We start from the raw sequence: 6,000 nt of genomic DNA on the forward strand, positions 1-6,000 counted from the left end.
GTTTGCTCTAGCTTTAGCGCGCACCCACCATTTCTCCTATGAGGAAAGTAACTCTTTCCGATTCATGTTTGTCCCTTCCTCAATCTGGACCACAGTATACTGATGACTTTTTCCTTGAATTCATTCTATTTTATATCCATCGATTTATATTTCATTCCATCTCATAGAAAGAGTGACTAAACGATCGGATCAGACATGCAAAAACAGCTTGACAACCTTACTCGCCATTGAAACACAAGCTGGAGATAAAGTCGAGAGAAAGAATGGAATATAACATTACCTCTAGAGTACAACCTAGAGCTTTCTTTTCATAAACCCTACTCATGTGTTGTTCAATCCCATATTTAGTACTTAGTCAAGTCCTTAACTACCTCTATATCTTAGAATCAAAGGCATTTTTTTGTAAATATACTAATAAGATAGCTTGGTATCCACACATAAAGAATTATGATCCTTTTTGTGTACATAAGAATTTGGGTGGGTATAGGGTATATAACAAAAGGGTTTACTTTGTTTGGTCTTCCTCTTTCCTTCGGCCCATGTTTCAAAGCTAGCAAAAACTTTGAGCCTTCGGGATCTCAATTGAATGGTGTCGGTCAGTCTGATTCTTCTGTTGATGCTGATATTGATGTTTTAGCTATATCCAATATCATTCGCTCTGAATCCCAACCTGTGGTGGATCCTGGAGATAGACAAAATGCAATATCCTTTGCCCCATACTTTGAGATGATCATCCCCACTGATTAAGGAGCAAGGCTGCTCAGGCCGAAATGGAATATTTTCGCATTTTTTCCAACTCAAAAGTCTGCTTTAGATGAGAAGCGTAAACCCTTTCACTAAGAACCTCCCCTATGGGCAGAACATGAACCCACGAATATGATCTCTCTTCGCAAGAATATAATCGATAGATTAGCCATGGTCCGCATACACTTTTCTATCTCTTTGGACCCTCATGATTGAGCTTATGATTGTAAAGAATGTGGAGCCATAGTCAAGCAAATCGAAAAGAATTTAGCTCATTCAAGGCTCAAACAAAATTAGTTTGATGCAACTCTTTCAATTGATATTCACTTGATGTGATGCTCTCTTCTCTGGCCCATAAACTGTAGGAAACATATGCTATAGACATCTTCAAAAAAGCTTGTTGAAGTTACATATACCCTTTTCTAATTGGTGCAAAATCAGTAGTAATAGGGCCTTCAAGTTGGATTTTCCAACTATAAACAAGTGCAGCGAAGTCACCTCCATTCTCGATTCCAATTGTGACAGATGGAGGTATCATAATAGAGTCAAAATTACGATTATAGTCATTCTGAATAATAGAAATAATCCAATCACTTTTTCCCTGATTAGGGGTTATGATGGTCGAAAGGGATTTCAGGATTAGTCAAATTCACCAAAATGAGGGAAATTTTCTCGATCCTTTGGTAAATCGAATTCAGTTCTGAAAGGTGAGAAAGCAGTTCTTCTGGTGAGCAGTTTCAAAGGATCAAAGAATAATAAAAGGTACCCTAGTTGGATAGATAAAACACTAAGAAGGCTTAGGCCGACAGGAAGAAGTGGAATTTGGAAGTGTTGTTGACTTAACATTCAGGTTTTGGCATAACAAAGCTTGCACAGTCTTTTCGCTCATTGATGGTAGGCTAGAACATGTGTTTTAGCGGCGTTTTGCACTCTAATTATTGTACTTTACATGGATTGGAGCTTAAATGATAGTGAATTGCACTTATTATGCGTTTTATGCCGTGCAGGAAGTAATTCTGAGTTAAAGAGATAATTAGGAGCTAAATCGAATAATTTGGAGCTTTGAAGTTTAAGTAAAAGCCCAAAGAATTAAACCAGGATCACGTTCGGAGGTCGAGAATAGAGTCTAAATAATGAAGAAAATAATTTGCTCTAGAAAATTTGCACAGTAGCGCTGCGTGGGGCGGCGCACCGTATGCCGTGCCTATGCAATTTTTACAAAGTATTTTTCTATTTCAACTTGGAAAGAGTTGTTTCGTCCGGGCCTGCTCCAACATGGTATAAATATATCAAAAATATATTTTTGAAGGGACTTTTTACCTACGGTAGATTGGAAGAGCATTGGAGACTCAAAATATAAGGATTCATCATCCTTTCTCAACTCAACACCTGAGTTTGGATTGAATTCATGTTTTCTTATTATTCAACTTTATTTGTGATTACTTTCTCCATGATTATGGAGTAGTTTACCCTAGGGTTTGACGTATATGGTATTTTGATTGACATTTGTGCATTTTAACTCTAGTTCTTTGCTTGAATTCGTTTATGGTGCTTTGAATTGATTGCAAATTTATTTACCAGTTTATTTAATCGAAAGAGTAATATTTTAATGATTATCTTCATATTATTTTGTTTGGTTTAATTCAGTGATTCTTTTAAGTAAATGAAAGAGCTTGTTGAATTGTTGATTAAATCAAAGAATATTCTAGAGACATTTTCCTAAAGACTAATCCATTAACGCATGCTTGCATATTTTCACAGTGCTTTATATTAGTTCACCTCGTAGACTTAAGATTAAATCGGGAGAGGAGTATTGGCAACACATTTGAACTAATCTTCGAGTGAATTCGTGAAAACCATTAGAGCTTTAGAGTGAATTAAACTAGACTTAGATCCCAAATAGCTATTTTGCACCTATCCTATCACGACCCTTATTTCTCCCAGTGATATTTCGGTGTTGTTCTTTCTGTGATCAATTGTTAATTTCTTTAATTTCATAGTTAATTTTAGTTATTAATCATCCCAGCCAAAGTATTAATCATCCATAATAGCGTTAAGCTAGAAAGTACTTGAACATTGTTTAACTCCAATCCCTGTGGAGATGATAATTTAACTATACTATCTTTAACTAACAAGCAATAATTTAGTGTTGTGTTTTGCGCTCATCAAATTTTGACTGATAACATCATTCACTAATAGGATCATTCATGAAATAAACAAATCATTAATGGGCACTTCGCAGTAAGTTGATCCTACAAAACTAACCTCATAGCTTACGAGTAAGCCCCCTTTATTTTATTTTTTTCAATCGCCTTTGTTTGTTGTTAATCCGTTCGACATCTATGTCTTCACTTGGGCCTCAGATACTCATGCCCCAGTATTTTTATTGTATTCTCCTGCGGGTTGAAAAGTCATCCCTTTACTCAGTAGTGTCATTATTTTACTCTTTCTATATGCATGACTGCTTCCCAACAACACCAATAAAAAGTAAAATACAAATAAGAGTTATGGCCCTAGGGACCCTAATCATAAATGGGTTATTTGTCCTGATAAAAGAGACATTGGACTAAAAGAAGAAAAGCGTCATGCATCTGATTTTGTAGACCATCAAGTACACATTAAAGAAAGTGGCTTCCTCAATCAAACTAGCCTCCTAATCTTCGCAAAAATGAAATGGTCGATCATGAATTGTATGATGTTTTTAAGACCTCGCTAATCATCCAACCACTTTTTAGTTCATAATGAATGAACCCTCGGGTGAAGAAAAATATCCCCCCTCTTTTTTTGCATATTAAAATAAGAATGTTCCAATCAAGTCATCGAGTGAGATAAAACAACATATCTGGAATTGGGATCTCTCTCGCTATGGAGGGTTGTTGTTCTCTTGAAGCTAGCCTTTATTTATTTGTGAAGTCATGATAGACGGATGCTTATAGGAGGTCTACCTCCCTTCTGTGATGCCCTTCCCTTTTCGCACTGACATTCATTTCCTTTATGCTCGCACTAAAGAAATATTCTCCACCCATTATTATTTGTATTATAGAGATAAGATACCGAAAGATAGAGACATAATCGAGACAAATCTTCTTTATTCTATCTCTCTTGTGGCATTCATCATCTTGAGTGCACAATATATTGTCTCTCATGTAAATGAGGAAAGCAAGATTACAGGGTAGCTTCCGCCCACAATTTCCTCTCCCTTCATAAGATCGGACTAATCCTCGGAGGTGAAGCCAACTTATTACTGATTGAGCATACAATAAGATAGAAGCATGAATCGCTCTATGGCTTTATACACCCAAAAAAAATGAATGGATAGGCACCCACAGATGGAAAAATTACGATGAAAATAAATCTTGGAAATGAAGAATGTGCTTGCGGAAACAATAGGATCATCAACATATGTATTTTGCCCAGTTGTTGTCAGATCAATTCTCATTCATTCTTTAATGGAATAGGGAACAGATAGAGCTACGGCTACTAGGAATGGGCGATAGCCTATAACTAGAAGAGCCCTTGCACCCCCTATGCTATTATACTTGCACTAAGGGCCCCCTTTCATTGTACTTTTATACACATGTAAGTACCTTTTTTTCTTATTAATTCACCTTTGTAATAAAATAGTCAATTTTGGTAAGAAGTGTGTCACATAAACTAAAGTAGAGGGAGTACTATATTAGAATTCATATGGTCCTTTATGAATCTTTATTTGGGTGATGACTTAGTTCTCTAATCGGGTGGTTTAAATCGGGTGACACAAAAATTTTGGAAGTAATTTTGGTTTAACTAGCCTTAGAAAAGGTTAAACCGATACAAGAAAGGCTTCAGATAGCACAACGTAGGCATAAGTCTTACGTGTATATTAGAAGTCATGACTACAAAGTCATGGAAATTGATCGATTACTTTTGGAATATTTCACTGAGATGGGTGTGTTACAGTTTGAAATGAAGCGCAAGTTGATTATGGGTATGCTAGTCCCTATGAGATGACAAGAAGTTTAGTATAGTGGTCTATAGACTTGCCTTGTCATCGAAGTTATAGGTTGTGCAATCTAGTGTTTTATGTATCTATGCTCCGAAAGTATATTCATGCCTCATTTCAAATCATTGAAACTAATTTGGTGCAGTCAGATGGAAGTTTGGCTTATGAGCGGGTTTTGCGGCTATTATGGGTAGACAATGTTGAAAATTGATTCTTGGGCATTTGATCAACGAGACTAGTTAGGAGTCCAAGGTGAGAATTCATGAAATATGTCCACACTTACACTTTTGGTAAGATTATAGACATGTTGGAGGACGAATCTTGATTTAAGAGGAGAGAATATGGAAATTCAACCCCTCGTTTTGTAATTTTGAATCTAAATTGTGTTTTATACAAGCTTATGGATTATTGTTGTGATTATGATTTGTTGCTATGGTTTGGATTGAGACCCGCAAAGCTTTCCCATGTCTTTTATTAATTTTGAATTGAAAAACTGAGTTGGTACATAGTTAATGTGCAACCGCGATCCCGAGGGCTGCAGTTTCCATTGACTTTCATGATAACAGATACCAATTCATGATCACAAGGATAGTTGACCTAGCCAACCTCTGCCAACATGGGAGCTGGTCTAGGGTAGCAAAGATTTGGTCCAAGGCAGGTTCTTGATTATGATGTCTCTCTCATGATAGTGATAGAATACCATGCCTATGTTCGCGATAGCAAGCATAAGGCCTCGATCGCGAGGGTCCTTGGTAGAAAATTATAGCCCAAGTTTCAAAATAAGTTTCTCATTTTTTAACCTTAGAGCTCTGCGATTGAGCAATTTAGTACGGAGAATCAACCATCTGAACTTATGTTACGACCCAAAATTCCTCGTCTAACACTGCTTGCTAGGCAAGCCAACAATATATATGCAAAAATAAACTTTAACAGTGATAAGAAATAGTTTCAAGTGCTGAATAACATAAATAACAAAAGTCAAAATGACAAAACAACTTAAACCACCCAATATCTGGTGCTACCGAGTGCATGAGCTCAATGAAGTACAAAATACAAAATTTGAACAGAATACAATACTGCCTGAATGATTAAACAATAGTAACAATAGATAAAGGAAGGTAATTTAAGGCTTGCAAATGGAACGGCAGTGCAACCTCGAAATCACCAAGCAAATCCGGATAAACAACTTAATAGCCACCAGTGCAATCAACAACACCTGGATCTGCATACGAATTGCAAAGTATAGTTGAGTGCAACAGACCTCATGTACTAAA

The sequence above is a fragment of the Nicotiana sylvestris genome, chromosome 8 (genome assembly GCF_000393655.2).
Source record: "Nicotiana sylvestris chromosome 8, ASM39365v2, whole genome shotgun sequence".
Classification (NCBI taxonomy): domain Eukaryota; kingdom Viridiplantae; phylum Streptophyta; class Magnoliopsida; order Solanales; family Solanaceae; genus Nicotiana; species Nicotiana sylvestris.